Raw genomic sequence first — 20,376 nt, 5'->3', positions numbered from 1 at the left:
GTTAAGCAGCCTGCTGAAATTAAGCACTGTAATTATGTGGTGCCATTCATAAATATTTTGGGTTGGGACTGAGGTGTTGCAAGTTTAGTGGCGATTTTGGATTCACATTCTCTGGCAAAAAAAACTGCGACAATTCAACGGCTGCTGGGACGGAAGACGGTCCCGCTTTACTGGCAGCCATGGTTAGTGCTTGCTTACAGTGCGCCCCTTGTCCTCCAGAAGGCGTTATGTGGCAACATTACGGTCAGGGCTCGTGTCCTGGCAGTGCAAGTGACCAAATGAGGTCTGGTGTCATTCTTCCAAAGAGTCTCAGTCCTCTCTGCTCATTCGTTCAATCAAAAAGTAATCTCATTTTACAGCATCATCCATTAAACTGTTGCTCGATCATCTCTGTAGGGAGCACCTGGTACAAGGAGGGAGCGCCGGGGGCAGGGAGGGAGCGCCGGGGGCGAGGAGGGAGCGCCGGGGGCGAGGAGGGAGCGCCGGGGGCGAGGAGGGGGCTCCGGGGGGAAAGAAGGGAGCGCCGAGGGGGGGAAGGAGCGCTGGGGGGGGGAGGGAGCGCCGGGGGTGGGAAGGGAACGCCGGGGGGGGGGATCGCCGCGGGGGGGGAGGGGGGTGGTCGCCGGGGGGGGGAGGGGGGGATCGCCGGGGAGACGAGGAGGAACGTGGGGGAAGGAGGGAACGTGGGAGGGGGGCGAGGAGGGAGCGCCGAGGGCAAGGAAGGAGCGTCTGCTGCGGCGAGGAGGGAGCGCCGGGGGGCGTCTGGGGCGAGCAGGGAGCGTCGAGGGCAAGGAGGGAGCGCCGGGGGAAGGAGGGAGCGCCTCACCTCAAGTTTCCCGCTCGATGACAGTTAGCGCGAAGGGGCTGCGCGTGGGGCGCGTGAGGCGAGGTGGGGCGCGTGCACGTGATTGAGGCGGGGCGCGTGAGGCGGGTGCTCGAGGCGCGGGGCCGGGCTGGGCCATGTCAGCGCGCTCACCGCCACAAGCCCTCACCGCAGGCCCGGAGAGCTGCAAACCTCGACCACGGCTCAGTCCGCCAAAGCGGCACAAGTTACCAGAAGGCCAAGGTGGGCGGGCGTGGAGATAAATGTCGGTGTTTACTTAAGTGCAGTGGAAATGGTTGGAAAAATCTAGTCCATCTGAAGAAGGGTCTCGACCCAAAATGACCCCCATTCCTTTCTCTCCAGCGATGCTGCCTGACCCACTTGGTGTCTGTCTCCAGAATGTGAGCGTCCATTGGAACCGGGGCTGCAGGCTCTTCACTCCCCTGCACAGCCAGGTTAACATAGAAACATAGAAAATAGGTGCAGGAGTAGGCCATTCGGCCCTTCGAGCCTGCACCGCCATTCAATGCGATCATGGCTGATCATCCAGCTCAGTAACCTGTACCTGCCTTCTCTCCATACCCCCTGATCCCTTTAGCCACAAGGGCCACAGCTAACTCCCTCTTAAATATAGCCAATGAACTGGCCTCAACTACTCTCTGTGGCAGAGAATTCCACAGACTCACCACTCTTTGTGTGAAGAAATGTTTTCTCATCTCGGTCCTAAAAGACTTCCCCCTTATCCTTAAACTGTGATCCCTGGTTCTGGACTTCCTCAAGTCAAGTCAAGTCAAGTCAAGTTTATTTGTCACATACACATACACGATGTGCAGCGAAATGAAAGTGGCAACGCCCGCGGACTGTGCAAAAAAAGAATCACAGCCACAGCATATAAATAAAGCCAACAAGTTACTATAGTGTAGACAAAAATCCAGTCTCTGGAGTTACAGAAGCCGACAGTCCCGATGGCCCGTGGGAAGAAACTCCGTCTCATCCTCTCCGCCTTCATAGCGTGACAGCGGAGGCGCCCGCCCGACCGCAGCAGCTGGAACAGTCCGCTACTGGGGCGGCAGGGGTCCCCCATAATTCCGCTCGCTCTCGATCTGCACCTCCCGATGCATAGGTCCTGCAGGAGGTGCGAGTGCAGCTCCCATGGTGCGCTCTGCTTGGAGGGAGCCTGATAAAGACACAAAGTGCTGGAGTAACTCAGTGGTCAGGTAGCATCTATGGAAAACCTTGTTCTTTTTGTAAACCAGCTTCTGCACTTGTGTCTACATTAAAGGGATTCTGCTGCAGTGGCTGAAGAAATCCCCTCGCATTTGTCCAGAAAAGGCAGTGAGGTCTTTGTTGAATGGTTTGCAGTGGTTTGATTGGTTATATTTAGGATTGGGATTTAGTGAATCCCAACTAGAGATAATGTGTGTAGAACTAGAGGTAAGCCTGGAAATCACAGGATTAACTTCAAAACTAAAGGGTAAAAGATTGTGCAATGTTCTTCCATGAAGTGTAGTTGAAACAAATATCTTGTTTTGAAGGGAAGCTAAATAGAGCCCTTGCATACAAGGTCAAAGGGTGTGATGCACAGAGTCGCTCAAGCCATCTGGAGTACATGGCAGCTTCTGGCATACACTAGTAACACATGTAACACGTACATTCTTACCTTGAGAAAAACGCCAAAATGGTTCATTTTTGTGCTGTAAGAAATTGTGGAAATAGGGGTAACCTTGAGAGATATTTATTGTACTTCAGAATACCAAAAGTGAGGAGAAACGTTTGGCCAGCTGGAGGGAGAATGGGAAACGCTGACGGGAAGGGAGGCAGGAGAGCAAGGCCGAGAAGCAGAGGGCCGCTGACCTGCTGGCGGGAGGAGGAGGAGGAGGAGGAGGAGGAAAGGATGGGGTTGAACGAGCTTGGAGAGAAGCAGTGGGAAGAACCCGAGCCGAAGGGCCTGGAGGGTCTGCAGGGGCAGAAGCAGCGAGTGCTGGTGGTCGGCGACCCGCCGGGGCCTGAGGGCGAAGGGCCGAGAGAGCCGTGGTCGACGGCCTTGGAGGAGGAGGACCGGAGTGTTGAGCCTGAAGAGGAGGAGGAAGAGGAGCCGGGGAGAGGCTGATCGGCAGTGGAGGTTGAGCAGCAGCGAGAGCTGGGCTGGGCACTGTGAGCCTAGGCGAACGACCAAGGCACGGCTCTGCTCAGCGGCCCCAGCCTCAAGATGTTGTACACCGGCCAAGTGGAAACGCAGCCTGGCTGAAGAAGCGGGCGGGAAGGGTTGGAGGGCCAGCAGGAGCGGCGAGGGGCCGAAGAGCCTCAGGAAGCGAGGCGCGGAGCAGGGGCTCTGAGCCTGGAGGTGCGAGGAGTGCAGGAACGGGGAGAAGTTGGGGGAAGGTCTAAGAATTTAAGAATTGTATATGTTTCTATAAGATCTCTCATCCTTCTAAATTCCCGTGAATATGAGCCCAGTTGACCCATTCTTTCATCACATGTCAGTTGGTGGAGGGATATTATTCTGACTGAAGGTCTATGACCTGTGGTGTTCCGCTGGTATCTGAGTAGGGAACCTGGTCGTTTGTGTTGTATAAAAATGGCTTGAATGGAATTGTAGATAGTAAGTTTTCAGATGACATAAAAATTGGTGGCGTTGCCGACAGAGGGTGGATGTCAAAGGAAATTGCGGTATTTAGATCAGTTGCATATATGGGTAGAGAAATGGCAGAAGGAGTTGTTGCACTTTGAGGTCAAATGTAAAGGAAATGTATACAGTTAATGGCAGAACCCTCAACAGCATTGATGTACAGAGGTATCTTGAGGTCCAAGTGCATAACAATACAAACATAGTGGTAAAGAAGGTGTAAGATATGCTTGTCTTTGTTGGGGAATTGAGTATACGACCCAGGAAGACATGTTGCAACTTTATAAAACTTTGGTTGGTCTACATTTTGCCTCTTTGTGTGCAATTCTGGTCATCCATAACAGGAAGGATGTGGAAGTTTTGGAGAGGATGCAGAGGAGGCTGCTGTATTTACCTGGATGCTGCTGTATTTACCTGGATGCTGCTGTATTTGTAGATATCAACGAGAAGAATAGATTGTACAAAATTGGATTGTTTTCTTTAGGGGGGTCAGAAGCTGAGGAGTGACCTAGTAAAGATTTTTTAAGTTACTAGACCCGTTGGGCCCAAACCTCTCCTGCATTGGTGAAGCACCTTCTCCCCTCCCCCTCCCCTCCCCTCCCAGTCCCCCTCCCCTCCCCTCCCCCTCCCCCCAACATCTTAATTTCTTGGGCGTGCATATTTCTGAAGATCTGTCCTGGACTGTGCACATTGATGCAATAATTGTTTATTAACGTTTCTACTACCTTGGAAGGCTGAGGAGATTCAGTATATGGTGATGCTTTATTAAGATTCAACACGTATACGATAGAGAGCATGTTGACTAGATAAGAATATCATCAACGATGATGGCGCACGGGTACTCCGCAAACAACTATTCCATGGTACGTTGGAAAACTTCGCTGGCGGAGTTGATACCGAAAGGCATCCTCAGAAACTTGAAACGGCCAAAAGGTGAGGCGAAAGTAGTGAGGTTGGAGGAGTCCGGGTCAAGTGGAATCTGCCAAAAAGTGCTTTTGGCATCCAGGACCGAAAACACTGCTGCGTTACCAATCTGTGCAGCTACATCTTCTGTGGTTCGCATAGGGTAGTGAGGGCGCTTGATAGCCGTATTAAGATCTCTGGGATTGATGCAGATGCGGATCTCCTGCTTATTTTTCTTAGTTGCGACAACCATTGTGGAAACCCAATCAGACGGGTCAGCTACTTCGGCAATAACACCCATTGAGACCATGCGTTTGAGTTCATTGTATATTCTGTCACGCATGGCATGTGGAACCCAATGTGGCGCTCGGACCACAGGAGTGACGGCAGGATCCACAGTGATGCGATATGTGGCAGGCAGCGTGCCCAGTTCATCATCAAAGAGGTCTTTGTAATGCGACAGTAGCTGTTGAGTAGGCTCATCAGCGAGGCATAGTTTGTGGACCGCGTGGCCGAAAAACACCAGGCCTAGATCGCGGCATGCGTTGATACCGAGCGACGTCTCTGAATTTGATGCAACAATGTAAAACAGCAGGGTGCGGGTCTGCTCACCAACAGTGCACTTTAGAAGAACCTTTCCAAGTGGGTGCAGGATCTCTCCCCCATAAGCCCGAAGCGTTGAGGAGGCTTTATCAATACACTCAGCAGCGCGAATTCTGTCGAACGCAGTTACTGACATAACGTTGACCTTCGCACCCGTGTCTACCTTGGCGAGTAGAGGCCTGCTATTTACAAACACAGTTACTGCAGGGTCAAGTAGCTTGTTAGACGGAGGGAAGAGGGAATGAATAACTAAACTGCTATCTGCACTGACGGAGCAGAGCGCGGGGGCCGACCCCTGTGAATCGTCATCAGCGAATTCCTGTTGAAGCAGGTGCAAACTGGCCTTGGGAACATTAGCAGTCACACGAGAACGACAGCACCTAGCGAAATGGTTCAACTTTTTACAGGAATTGCAAGTCTTTCCGGAAGCAGCACAGAACTGACGACCCTTCGCATGAACATAGTTGCAATTCAAACAGCGAGCATCAGGCGCGTTAGAGGGTCTGCGGGAGAAGTCTGCAAAGTTAACGCTATGCTGCTGGCGTGGGTTGAAATGGACAGGAACAGCATGGGAAGCAGTAATCTCCGAAATACGGCAGGAGTGGATAGCCTGGTCTAGGGTCAACTCAGTGTTGCGAAGCAGCACAGCTCTAAGTTTGTCATCAAGCATGCCCCCTACCAACCTATGTCGAACAAGTTCGTCCCGCAACGCACCAAATCGACAGCGCGCAGCCATGTGGCGGAGGTCACTAATGAACTGTTCAACCGGTTCATCAGCCCGCTGGCAACGAGCATAGAACTTTGTTCTCTCAATGATATGGTTCGAAGGCATATCACACAGTTCCCTGAATTTGTTTAATAGAACCGCAGGGTCATCTATAGTCTCGGCAGGAGTGATAACCTGGTCGCCATCACCCACTACAGCAGGGGCAAAACAAAGTTGTCAGCTCGGTTCATAGCCTCAGGACCCGCAAGGTTGAGTAAAACAGATGCACGCACATCAAGAGGGTCATTGCGATGAACGATGCGAGCATAATGAGTATAGTCACGCTCGAAAATGCGCCATCGTTCAGCAATGTCTAAATCAAAAACCAGAGGGTCTGGGCGACGGCACGAATTAGCCATAATAGAGTAAAACAGGAGCAACTAAACAAAGAAAATAAAACCCGATAAACACAGAGGAGTAGGTTCGAATCGACTGACACCATGTAATGAAGTGATCATACCAACGCTGTAATACAACACATGGCTTTTAATGCAACACTTACATCACAGGAGGTGCAGTACATTCCAGCTCGGAGCTGCTGCACCTACCGACTGACGCAGGCAAGTTCTTAATATATACAGCACATAATGGGCGGGGCTACTACTAACAAACACTACGATTGGCTAGCATGCAATAGTCCATCTACATCACTACTAACAAACACTACGATTGGCTAGCATGCCCATTAGGAAATGGGCACACATTTTCTCCACTCCCCAATAGCTTGGAGATGATACTATCTCCAATGATGATACTTAACGCCGGAAGTGACGTGAGAGGACGCTGGCGTTGTTTGTTCGCCGCTTCTCGCCACTTCTATTTTTGGATTAATTTTGCCGTTTTTTAAAAAGATTTCTCAGATTTGAAAAAAATCCCTCTACTTAAACTAATCCTTCTGCTTGACCTGGTATCATCTGCCCAGCTCTTCCACCGCTGTCTCCGCACCCTTGGACTTCGCACCCTTGGACCTCTCACTCCTGTCTGTGCTCCTGTCTCTGCTGGCTTGGACTGCTTCCCTGTGGGTTATCTGACAGCTAGCGCTGACGTCATCAAATCGCTAACGCTAACGCTAACAGCTGCCTGCTTGCCTGCTTGCCTGGCTACCTCCTCTGCCTGCACGTCCTCAGCTCCGTATTAACCCTCAGGCTGCTCAGCTTCCTCGATCCTCATAGGCCTTGCTCTGGATCAGTCTGTTGTGCCTGCTGTGACCTTTTGATCTCTCTGGGCTCTATGCTCCTTCGCTCCTGCCTGGCATGGCACTGAAGTACTTGGCTGCGAGGCTGCTCCTGCTCAACAACCACTCCACTCCGACATGCATCTCTGCCATCATCAACCACGGACTTCTACGACGACCCAGATACATCCACAGAGGCTCCGGTCACAAGTTTGTCTACTCCCAGACCGGTCACTCCATCCCTGCACTCTGGTCAGCTGATCGGACTTCCACTCGTCCATTACATCATCACAACAACGCACACGAGCGTGCCCCCTGTCTACAAGCCCTGGCTAAATCACCCGTGTCCATCCACACCACACAAAGCAACATGAAGCTCACTCTGCTCAACATCCGGTCCCTCAACAATAAAAGCCTCATTCTGAATGACTTCATCCTGGAAAATAAACTGGACTTCCTCTGTCTGACAGAAACCTGGCAACAACCTCTGGATTATCTCTCACTCAACCTCACTACACCCAACGGATACCCCTACATCAATAAACCACGCTCGGAAGGCCGAGGTGGTGGGATTGCCGTAATTCACCGACAGGACTTCAAGATCAACCTCATCTCCATCTCATCTGCTCCGTCATTTGAACACCTGGCTTTCAAACTCTCTGGCCACACAAAATTAGTCATGGCAGTTGTCTACCGCCCTCCCAAACCACACCCATCATTCCTTTCTGACTTCTCTGACTTTCTGACCCAGTTCTGTTCTCTCTCCCCCTCAATCATCCTCCTCGGTGATTTCAACATCCACATGGACTCCACTGACTCCACAATAACCGCTGACTTCACTGAAATACTCAACTGCTTTAACCTCACTCAACACGTAAATTTTCCCACCCATAACCGTGGGCACATTCTGGACCTTGTCTGCTCTACTGGACTAAATCTACATCACCTCTCTGGCTCCGACCCCACCCTCTCTGATCACTTAGCCATCACCATGTCTGTCAACATTCCCACCCCAGCTCCAAAGCAAAAACGCAAAATCAACTTCCGCAAGCTGAACTCTGTTTCACCTACCTCGCTCTCATCCTCCCTCTCTGAAATAATGTCCGCCTCTCCCTTCGTTGACCTCCACAGCCCCTCTGACCTCACTGACTACTACAACCCACTCTCTCCTCCTGCCTCGACCAGCTTGCACCTATAAAAACCAAAACAGTTTCCTTCACCCACTCTGCTCCCTGGTTTACCCCTGAACTCCGCGTGATGAAAACTCATGCCCGCCAACTTGAAAGACTCCGCAACAAAACAGGTCTCACAATTCACTCCCAAGCCTACAAAGACCACATACAGCACTATAAAGATGCCCTCTCCCATGCCCACTCCACCTACTACTCTCAAATAATTCACTCTGGCTCCGGAAACCCAAAAACACTCTTCTCTACAATAAACAAACTCCTCAGCCCCCTGGACACCATCTCCCAATCATTCACAGTTGACAAATGCACCACTTTCCTTTCATTCTTCCAAAGCAAAATAGACAACATCTACAGCACCTTAACCACCAACGCACCTGCTCCCCCTCAAACCACCTGCCCCCCCCCCCTTATCCTGTCAGCCCCTGCCTCAGTTCTCCCCAATCTCCACCACCGACCTCTCTGACCTCTTCACAGGAATAAAAACTGCCGCCTGCTCTCTGGACCCCATCCCCTCCAGCTTTGTCAAGGCCTGCCTTCCTTGTCTCTCTCCACTTATCACTGCAACAATAAACTCCTCCCTGTCCACTGGCATCGTCCCGCCATCCCTCAAAATCGCTGCTGTCACCCCCATTCTGAAGAAACCTGGTCTAAACCCTGACACCCCAAACAACTTCAGACCAATCTCCAACCTACCCTTTCTGTCCAAAGTTTTGGAACGTGCTGTAGCTTCCCAACTCAAATACCACCTCTCTACCAATAACCTGTATGAAACTTTCCAATCCGGATTCCGCTCAAACCACTGTACTGAAACTGCGCTCCTCAAAATCACAAACGACATTCTCCTCTCCTCCGACGCTGGCAACCTCAACATCCTCATCCTACTTGACCTCAGCGCCGCCTTTGACACCATAAATCACTCCATTCTCCCCACCCGACTTGAAACCTCCCTTAACATCACCGGCACAGCCCTATCCTGGTTCAAATCTTACCTCTCTGACAGACACCAGTTCATCTCCATTAACAACTGTAAATCCCCCACCGCTCCCCTCCCCCAAGGTGTCCCCCAAGGCTCAGTCCTTGGCCCCCTCCTCTTCATCCTCTACCTGTTCCCCCTTGGTCAATTAATCCGCCGTCATGGTCTCAACTTCCACTGCTTCGCCGATGATATCCAGCTCCTCATCTCCACCAAGTCAATCTCCTCCACCACACACTCTACACTGACAAACTGCATTACTGAAATAAAATCTTGGCTTCAATCAAACTTCCTCAAACTCAATTGCAACAAATCTGAAATCATCATCATTGGTCCAAAAATGCTCACCAAATCCACCCAAAACTTCATCCTCAACATTGATGGTCTCCCAGTATCCACCTTACCTCACATCCGGAATCTTGGAATCATCCTTGATCAAACCCTCTCCTTCGACAAACACATCACAAAGACAGCCTTCTTCCACCTCAAAACCATTGCCCGTCTCCGTCCATCCCTCTCCTCCACAGCTGCAGAAACCCTCATCCACGCCTTCATCACCTCCCGTCTGGACTACTGCAACAGCCTCCTCTATGGCGCACCCTCAAAAATCATCAATAAACTTCAATACATTCAAAACTCCGCTGCCCGTCTACTCACACACACTTCGATCCGTGACCATATCACCCCCGTCCTTTATAAACTCCACTGGCTCCCCATCCCCCAGAGAATCCAGTACAAAATCCTCCTCATAACCTACAAAGCCCTCCATAACCTGGCCCCATCCTACCTGACCGACCTCCTACACAGGCACACTCCCACCTGCACCCTCCGCTCTGCCGCTGCCAATCTCCTATCCCCCCACATCCGGACTAAACTCAGATCCTGGGGGGACCGGGCTTTCTCCATCGCTGCTCCCACCCTATGGAACTCACTACCCCAAACCGTTAGAGACTCCCCCACACTCACCACATTCAAAACATCGCTGAAGTCTCACCTGTTCAGTACTGCCTTCAACCACTGAAGGTCACCTCACCTTCTGTCTCCTTTCTCTGTTCATTTATTTATTTATTTATGTATCTATTTATTCATTTCCCTATGTTCTCAAAATCTCTGTAAAGCGTCTTTGAGTATATGAAAAGCGCTATATAAATAAAATGTATTATTATTATTATTATCATTATACCTCATTCATACCACTGTTTTCCAGACCAAATTGGTTAACTCAGCACAAAGTATATTTGACAACTTCATAATTTAGCCACTAATCTAGCAAGAAAATATTGACTTCTTTCAGTTATCTGAATTAATGGATCTTTTTCCCAACCTGTCTTACTTCTAGATATACTAAAATGACCTGCAACCAAATGGACTATTCATTGCCATTTCTTTAAGTTTGTTTGGTTACAAGTGGAACAGTAATTTCAGTTCTGCTGGTTCTGCAACAGTTTAGTGTCTTTAGTTGTTAATAAATATGCAGCATCATAAAACATAATGGAGACATAAACCCCAACTTTTCTGCTAGCGCAAAATGAATGGTAACCAAATTGGTTCACCATTATCCAGTCCACTTTTTTTTTTTGCAGTTATTTTCACTGAAGTATTATTCCTCACTGACGGTATGCCAGGGAACCACACCGTCACCGTCCTTGTACACAATCATTCGACACCTCGCACTAAAGTTGGCTTATACCCCAGTATTGGATTTCTTTCTATATAAATATAACTTTTGTATCAGATGTCAATATGGCTCCATCTAATTGGAAAGGATTTTGATTTTTGCATTCAAGCAATCGTTGCAGATTCAAACCCAAGCTCAAAATCGGAGGAGTTGTCATTGATTTGTGAAGAGGATTCTGAATTATCTGCAACTGCTAAACCTGGTCCTGGTGTTTGTAGGTTAGTACATTGGTGATGATGTGGTAAGATATGGACATTTAAGAAAAATATCAGGTGTATTTGGAAATGATTGACTACAAAATTTCATTTTAAGAATGGAAACTTTCAGGAAGCATATTGTTAGAAGATTTTAGGATGAATGCTGGTTTTTACTATGAAGGGGGAGAAATAGAATAGTGGGGAAGACTTGCTACAACTGTGTTCCACTGCAATATGGGGGCACATTTTGGTCACATTATTTGGAGAGTTCGGTGAAATTTCATTTGTTTAATTCTTGTTGGCAAAAAAAAGTTCAGGTTTACACTGATTAAAGTTTAGAACAAGAAATGATCTTATTGAAACATCTTAGTGATTCTGAGAAGGCTTGATAAGGTGGATGCTGATTTAAAATAATAAATTTAGTGGGTAAAGTTTCAGAATATGGGGGTTCCCCGTTTATGAAAGGAATGATGAATTTGTTTTTTTTGTTTATATTGAAATGTTTACCCTCGTGAGCATTGTAGATGAAATCATGAAACATCACAGCCTGGAAATTTCTCAATGGTAATGAGCTCAGTTGAGAGGGTATGTCCTCCGTCTACGCCACATCTGCGCCTGGGATGAGGTGTTTCACACTAGGGCATCAGAGATGTCCTCATTCTTCAGGAAACGGGGCTTCCCCCCTTCCATTATAGATGAAGCTCTCACTAGGGCCTCTTCTACATCCCGCAGCTCCGCTCTTGCTCCCCCTCCCCCCATTCGCAACAAGGACAGAATCCCCCTCATTCTCACCTTCCACCCCATCAGCCAGCGTATCCAACAAATCATCCTCCAACATTTCTGTCACCTGCAATGGGACCCCACTACTGGCCACATCTTCCCATCCCCTCCCCTTTCTGCGTTCCGCAGAGACCGTTCCCTCTGTAACTTGCTGGTCCACTCGTCCCTTCCTACCCAAACCACCCCATCCCCGGGCACTTTCCCCTGCAACCGCAGGAGATGCAACACTTGTCCCTTTACCTCCCCCCTCAACTCCATCCAAGGACCCAAACAGCCTTTCCAGGTGAGACAGAGGTTTACCTACACCTCCTCCAACCTCATCTATTGTATCCGCTGCTCTAGATGTCAACTTCTTTACATCAGCGAAACCAAACGCAGGCTCGGCGATCGTTTCGCTCAACACCTTCGCTCAGTCCGCCTTAACCAACCTGATGCCCCGGTGCCTGAGCACTTCAATTCCCCCTCCCACTCCCAGTCTGACCTTTCTGTGATGGGCCTCCTCCAGTGCCATAGTGAGGCCCACCGGAAATTGGAGGAACAGCACCTCGTATTTCGTTTGGGCGGCTTGCAGCCCAGCGGTATGAACATTGACTTCCCCAACTTTAGATAGTTCCTCTGTCATCCCCTCCCCCATCCCAGTTCTCCCTCTATCTTCCTGTCTCCACCTATATCTTTCCCTTGTCCCGCCCCCCTGACATCAGTCTGAAGTAGGGTCTCGACCCAAATCGTCACCCATTCCTTCTCTCCTGAGATGCTGCCTGACCTGCTGAGTTACTCCAGCATTTTGTGAAATAAATACCTTTGGTATGTCCTTTTAAAATACTTTGAAGTACTTCCCTGTGAATGTTGAGATTGGAGCAGACAGGGTGCTAGGGGCAATGGCAAGTGGGCTCTAAGTGTAATAGAATAGGTTTGAAGGGATATAGGCAGGCAGTTGGGACTAGTGTAGCTGGGACATGTTGGTCAGTGTGGGCCGAAGGGCATGTTTCCACGCTGTATCACTCTATGACTCCAATTGCTTTCGGTGCTCAGATGTGGCCTCCTCTACATTAGAGAATCAAATTATTCCTGAGTTCTGTATTATTTGCAAGATTTGTACATTGCAAACTTGCATATTTTGTTATGTGGTGAAAAATATTCCATGTCTCCTTGCTCTTAAGGAATTTATCTAAAAAAAAAATATTTGCACAAATAAATATTTACAAGAAAAAGAAAGGAATTAAGCCTTTTTGGTGCAGAAGTCCTAGTCTTCAACAGAGGAAGTTATGCTCACTGTTGTAGATTGTAAATTAGGTTAATTTCATTTTGAATAGTAACTTAAATAACCAATTGTCATTTGATTTAATTTCCTCAGTTTCAGGCTAATTTTATAAAAATGTGGTTGTTTTGGCTCTTTTTCCTACAGATTTAAAACAAAATTCAGGCATTTTAAGGGAATAATACAAACGGTACTTATGTGGCTTGTGAATTGTTGATTTTTGACAAAGCCTGTTTCAAATTATTATTAAATTAATATTAAAATTAAAATAGAAAAAAAAACTGTAAGGGTGGTTTGTTTTCGTTGCTTGGTGTGGTTTTGAATATTTGAAAATCTCAAAATATCAGTTTCTATTCTAATAGCAATGTACGCTTATTTCACAGTAATCACAATGTTGGAATAAATAGTTTCAAACTAAATGGAAACATTCTTCTGTAGATTGCTCCAATCTATTACAATCGTAGTGAAATTGAGATATTAGGGGAAATGCTGCCTTTCGTTCTGATGCCTTAATACTATTTGCATTCCCAATGGTACAAGCACAATTTGTCACAGAGTAAAATTGTTTGTTACTGCTTTTCTCTGCCTTCTGGATGAAAGGGAAATATTTTAAAGTAATGGTGACACAAAGTGGAATATTCCTTTGTCTCATTTTAGTCCTACATTTTTTGGCGAATGAGACATTCTGATTTATATCTTTCTTAACATAAATAGGACTATATCCCTGCAATCATACTAAATAAATTTGAACATGGTGAATATGGTGCTGAAACAGTATCAGAGCTTGTATCAGAAATGATACATTTAATTGGCGTTTGTATTTGGTTTTGATAAGCAAAGAGATACGCAACATGGGGCTCATGTTGCAGACCTCCTCGTGGTGAGCCCTGTCAACTGACCTTGGTCAGGCGAACGTCAACATACAGGAAGCAGAAATAGCAGAAATAACAACGAACAAACAACAACAGCTTGCAGCCCAAATGCAACCTCAGTCGCTGCAGCTTGGCGCCAACCCGGACGGAGCATGCGCCCCTCTTGGGGCGTGCACCTACGGATGTCGAAACGGATGGGCATCACCCTGCTGCAGCTGAATGCGGAAGGCCTCACCAAGGCGAAGACCACCATCATTGAACATCTGCTACAGACCCACAAAGTCACTACAATCCTGCTCCAACAGACTCACAAAAGTGACAGCTCCCATCTGAAGATCCCTGGTTATGCCCTGGGCGCCTGCACCGAGAGCGACGCCCATGGGATCGCCACTTTTGTCTACAGCGCCTGGAGGGCGTTACATAACTTCTGCTGCCTCAAACGCAAGAAGAAGAAGTAGCAAAGAGAGATCCACTTTGTGTAAGACCAATTGTGAAGAAAGTGAATGTATTTCAAGTTTTTCTTTGGATAATATAGAAAGATCTTTCAAGATCAAGAGCCAGAGCCAATCAAGAGGCGTGAATTGCATTATCTTAAATTGTCCATTATTTGACACTATGTTCCAACAGCCACAACTGAATTGTATTCCACCACAACTTTAACCTTGGGGCCTGGCATATCCTTGCTTTACTGTTGAGATAAGCCTTGGTTGAAAGAGTTGCCACAGGTACAGTGGGAAGCATACCTGAAATGAGGTCCAAGCTTTGTGGAAGGTGCAACATTCGACTGCATGATTATCAGAGACATTTAAAAATAGTTAAAAGTCTTAGTATTAGAACAGTTGGGTACAGAGAGTTAGCATATTAATGTCGTTAGCAGGTTAAGATGTTGGGACTCAACTAGTATGATCTACTTCATTAGCTTCTCAAGGCACCACATTCAACTTATTCTAGCTATTAAAATCTTAATTTATACTATTTTGACTTACTTTTTGCTCATATAATAATTTCCTAAAATAGTATAGTTTAATTTCACTTGGATCTCTGGTAAAATCTTTATTTGTATAATGGGAAAGAAATTCTACATGAACTGCAATTGCAAATGAAAGCTAGAAACTTACTGTAGCTCAATAATACATTTGTTTCAGGAATTTGCCCAAAGTAATGCCAGGTACACAATGTGTTTTAGACCTACGGAAACTAATTCAGGTAACAAAGGCATTTTGTCCAAAATTCTATAATATTTTTTAAAGTATTAGAAGCTTTTCTAACCATAGAATTTAAATGTTTTAATCATCTTCTGCTTTAAAGTTTTTGCTGCTTATGTTACTTTCGGTCCCACAATTTTTAACAAATGGCCACTGTTATATATCAATGGGTCAGCACAATTTTGAAAGAAAGCCTGCTGCCAATGTACATTTCTCTTAAGATATCTTTTATTCTATGCATTTCTTAGTTTAGTCATAGAGTGATACAGTGTGGAAACAGGCCCTTCGGCCCAACTTGCTCACACCGGCCAACAATGTCCCAGCTACATTAGTCCCACTAGCCTGCGCTTGGTCCATATCCCTCCAAACCTGTCCTATCCATGTACCTATCCAATTGTTTCTTAAACGATGGGATAGTACTAGCCCCACCTACCTCCTCTGGCAGCTTGTTCCATACACCCACCACCCTTTGAGTGAAAAAGTTACCCCTCGGATTCCTATTAAATCTTTTCCCCTTCACCGTGAATCTATCTTCTCTGGTCCTCGATTCCCCTTGGGCAAGAGACTCTGTGCATCTACCCGACCTATTCCTCTCATGATTTTGTACACCTCTATAAGATCCCCCCTCATCCTCCTGTGCTCCATGGAATAGAGACCCAGCCTCCTTAACCTCTCCCTATAGCTCACACCCACTGTCCTGGAAATATCCTCGTAAATCCTTTCTGAACCCTTTCAAGCTTGACAATATCTTTCCTATAGCATGGTGCCCGGAACTGAACACAATTTTCAAAATGCAATCTCACCAACGTCCAAAACAACTGCAACATGAACTCCCAACTTCTGTACTCAATACTCTGACTGATGAGGGCGAAAGTGCCAAAATCCCTTTTGACCACCTTATCTACTTGCGACTCGACCTTCAAGGAACCATGCACCTGTACTCCTAGATCCCTCTGCTCTACAACACTACCCAGAGGCCTACCATTTATTGTGTGGGTCCTGCCCTTGTTTGACTTTCCAAAATGCAACACCTCCCACTTCTCTGTATTTAATTCCGTCAACCATTGGAACAATTTGACTTAACTTGTGCATGAAACTCTATGTTTCTTTCTGTGATCTCGTTGTTTATCAAAAAAAAACATTATAATGGTGCATCTTCAGCATAAAATTTACCACGTGTCAGATTGAATTAATCCCATTTGCAACTCTTGCTAGTTGTGCCTATTTATGGGCCTTTGTGCAGGTTTAAAAACAAAATGCTAGTTCTTTTGCGCAGTTGGATACAAAGGTATATTTTGAAGTTTTTAGATGAAGTCCTAATTTACTTGGTAACAGACCAGTGCAACTAGCAAAAGGTTGTTTCTTCCATAAAGTTACTTCAGTTATTTATAGTAATACTAGACCAAGTGGACCCTTTGGGCCCAAACCTCTCCTGCATTGGTGCAGCACCCTCTCCTCCTCCACTCCTCCCTCCTCTCTCCCCCCTACCCCCCTCCCTCACGTCCCCTCTCACCCTCTTTCCCCTCCCCTTCTCCCCCTCCCCTTCTTCCCTCCCCTCCCTCCATCCTCTCCCACCCCCTTCCCCTCTTCCCCTCACCCTTTCCCCTCCCCACCTCCCCTGTTATCTGTTATCTGCTTTTTGTCCTTTAACGTGCTCCTTCAATCCCACCTCTCTCTGACCGGCTTTTTATTGCCCTTATATCTAACATCAATTGGATTCTATTTAAAACAGAAAATGCTGGATCATTCAGTAGGCCAAGCAGTATTGGTGATAACGTTAATGCTTTCAGTGAATGACCTTCATCAGGCCATTTGAATGGTTTTACTATTAAATGTGTTTCCGATTGTTGTTAAGTTATCATTCTACCCAGGTTGAATAAAAAGGCAGCATCATTCTCGTTGGAATACTAACTTTAATGTTTTTCCTCTCTTAATAGAATTGTCTGTGTCTTCCGAAGTTTTCCCCTCTCTCTTGCTATCGTTAGAGTCAGAGCTGCTTGTGGACTCATCTACATCCACAAGAACAGATAGCTGTTCTTCTCTTGAATTATTCCGAGAGGCAGAAGGTATGGACAGCATTAATTCAGGATTAAATCAAATACCTTGTTCAAATTATTTTATTAGGGTCGTTTGTTTGTTTGTTGCATCTTTAGGGTTGTAATGTAAGTTATAACATAGTAATGTTTGCTATTTTATGATTGTATTTCGTTTTAGTCAAAATGCTTCAATATCAATAGCACAATACAAGATATCCTAAAAGTTGCGATAAACTTGATTCTCGGTATTGACGATTTTCTTTGAGGAGACTTTGAGCATTCTTGGTTGTCACTTCTTTGTGAATGTAACCCTGCTTCAATGTTTTACTTGGAACGCATATGTCTAGAAATTCAGTAGTGCTAAGCACACTAGATGGTCATGACGGCAAGCTGAACTCTACTTCACAGGAAGATATTCATTCTATTAAAATCTTTATATTAAGAAAGCTTTTTAATTTCATTTGAAGAAACTTAATTTGGAAAATGTATATTTATGGAAGACTTGCCTCAGTCCCTGGTGAAGGTCATTGAGGCCGGTTCTCCTATGAAAATACTGAGTAGGTTTAGAACCATACTCCCTCTCTGACTCGTAATGAACCAGCTGCCAGCAAGCATGAGAGAATCCTCCGATCCTCAGAGTGCACCGACCAACAATCACCCCGTACACTAGTTATACCCTACACTCTAGGGACAATTTAGAGAAACTAACTAACCTTCAAACCCGCATGTCTTTGGAACGTGGGAAAAGAATGGAGCACACGGAGAAAACCCATGTGGTCACAGGGAGAATGTGCAAACTCCATACAGACAGCACCCGTAGTTAGAATCAAACCTGGGTCTCTGGCGCTGAAAGGCAGTGACTCTACTGCTGTGCCACCCTCCTGCCCACAGCACTGATAAAAGTCTGAGCCGATGGTGCTGCAGTCCAACATGATACTGACCTAATTATGAAGGGGAAATCCTGCGTGACTAATCTTCTGGAGTTTTTTGAGGATGTGACAAGTAAAATGGATGAAGGGGAGCCAGTGGATGTAGTGTATCTAGACTTTCAGAAAGCCTTTGATAAGGTACCACACGGGAGGTTGGTGAGCAACCAGCATTGTTCCTCTAGTCAGGTGTACGTTATTCAGGCCCCTTATATTCGCTGTACAGCATTCCTAATAACAAGATAAATCAGTTGTAGCATGCTGATTGATAACATTGCTTCAATAGAGAAACATGTCATGTGCACCGAAGGCCATGATGGATCTCTGTGGTATAATATTGCACAACATGCAAAAACTTTGCCATTTATCATCCTCTTAAATGGTGTGTTGCTCTAATTTTTTTTCTGTATTTTTCTTAACTTTTTGACAGGAAGACTTTGGTAGCAGCTGAATGGAATCATAAGTAGCTCCATCCCTCACTCTCATTGTGTTTTCTATCCCTATATCTTTTAACTAGACCAAGTGGACCTGTTGGGCCCAAATCTCTCCTGCATTGGTGCATCTCCCATTCCTTCCACCCTCCCTCGTCCCCCCTCCCTCATCCCCCCTCCCTCGTCCCCCCTCCCTCATCCCCCTCCCTCGTCCCCCTCCCTCGTCCCCCCTCCCTCGTCCCCCTCCCTCGTCCCCCTCCCTCGTCCCCCCTCCCTCGTCCCCCCTCCCTCGTCCCCCTCCCTCGTCCCCCTCCCTCGTCCCCCTCCCTCGTACCCCTCCCTCGTCCCCCTCCCTCGTCCACCCTCCCTCGTCCCCCTCCCTCGTCCCCCCTCCCCAAGAGTTTTAGTATATAGATTATTTAAGTTACCTTTTGAACTTCACTTCTATCAATTATCCTCTCGTTTCTTGCCCTAAAACTCTCAATGCTCTCATTGCCTCAAGCTAACACTCCTAAAAGAAGAAAAAAAAGAAAATTCTGATCACTTTGCCAACTGGCAGTTTCTTCTCTTTCCACCCTCCCCCTACATTTCCTCAGAGACTGTCAAAATTCATCACCACTATAATCTATTTTAAGGTACAAAAGATTTTTTTTCCCCCCTTATTATTCTAATCATAATCATACTTTATTAGCCAAGTATGTTTTGCAACATACGAGGAATTTGTTTTGCCGTACAGTCATACCAATTAAAAGCAACAGAATGCACAAAATACATTTGTCTAATTATTTTGTTCCCCCTTCTGTCTCTTCCCCCTTTCACAGAACATGCTGGCAAGGCCACCAGCATAATCAGGGATGAGTCTTACCACAGTCAGTCCCTCTTTTCCCCTCTCCATCAGGCAAGAGGTACAGAAGTGTGAAAATGCACACCTCAAGATTCAGAGACAGATTCTTTCCCACTGTTATCAGGCAACGGAACCATCCTATCACCAACTAGAGAGTGGTCCTGACCTCTCATCTATCTTATCTACCATCGGACTATCTTTGATCGGACTTTATGGGGCTTTACCCTGTATCTGTACGCTGTGAATGTTTGTAATCTCATGATTTTAATCATGTATAGTCTTTTGCGGACAGTAGAGCGCGCAACAAAATTATTTTCCTCGGTACACATGACAATAAACTAAACTAAAATAGCTTTTGACATTACATTTTTTAAAGAAATTGTTTTATTGTTAAGAGTGAGGTAAGAGCATAATCACATTTTCATTTATTTGACTGCTCTGGCCAATATTTAAAGGCAAAACTGAATGTGGATCAGAACATAGAATAGGTGATTTTGTCCCTCACCATTTTGTACCTATCTAGAACATTAATTTCCATCAGTGATGCTAAACTCATTATATTACTAATTTGATTGTTAATCCATCTGTTTAAAAAGTAAAAGTTCTATTTACAAATCCTTACAATCTAGTCCAGTAACTTTGCAGTAACATAATATCATTTCAACGGCTCCAACGGCAGCAATATCCGGACGTATGGGGTCCGCACGATCCCTCTCAACTCCCGTCACTTTAAGTGGCCCTTTACCATCGCCTACGTTTCCCAACCACTGCTATGCGCCGATTTTCTCCGGGCGCATTCCCTGCCCATCGACGTGAAGGGACAACTTCTCATCAATTCTAAGACGTTCGAGTCGATCGCCTTGCGCCACGCGGAATTGACTGCGCCACTTCTCGGCTCTGTTACCATCCACAACAACGAGTAGGCCAGGAGCTCCCCGACATAATAACAATAGACGATAGACAATAGACAATAGGTGCAGGAGGAGGCCATTCGGCCCTTCGAACCAGCACCGCCATTCAATGTGATCATGGCTGATCATTCTCAATCAGTACCCCGTTCCTGCTTTCTCCCCATACCCCCTGACTCCGCT

At 46.5% G+C, this 20,376-nt stretch overlaps 1 long non-coding RNA gene across 1 annotated transcript; it reads left to right on the top strand.

Annotated features, from left to right (window-relative positions):
- Positions 1 to 924: 924 nt before the first annotated feature.
- LOC144611273 (uncharacterized) lies at positions 925 to 12,905 on the top strand. Its single transcript, XR_013549503.1, has 3 exons — positions 925 to 1,066; positions 10,846 to 10,954; positions 12,874 to 12,905. It is a non-coding gene; the product is annotated as an uncharacterized LOC144611273 (long non-coding RNA).
- The last annotated feature ends 7,471 nt before the right edge of the window (positions 12,906 to 20,376 follow it).

The sequence above is a fragment of the Rhinoraja longicauda genome, chromosome 39 (assembly GCF_053455715.1).
Source record: "Rhinoraja longicauda isolate Sanriku21f chromosome 39, sRhiLon1.1, whole genome shotgun sequence".
Lineage (NCBI taxonomy): Eukaryota > Metazoa > Chordata > Chondrichthyes > Rajiformes > Arhynchobatidae > Rhinoraja > Rhinoraja longicauda.
This window is presented reverse-complemented; position numbering and strand designations above follow the sequence as displayed.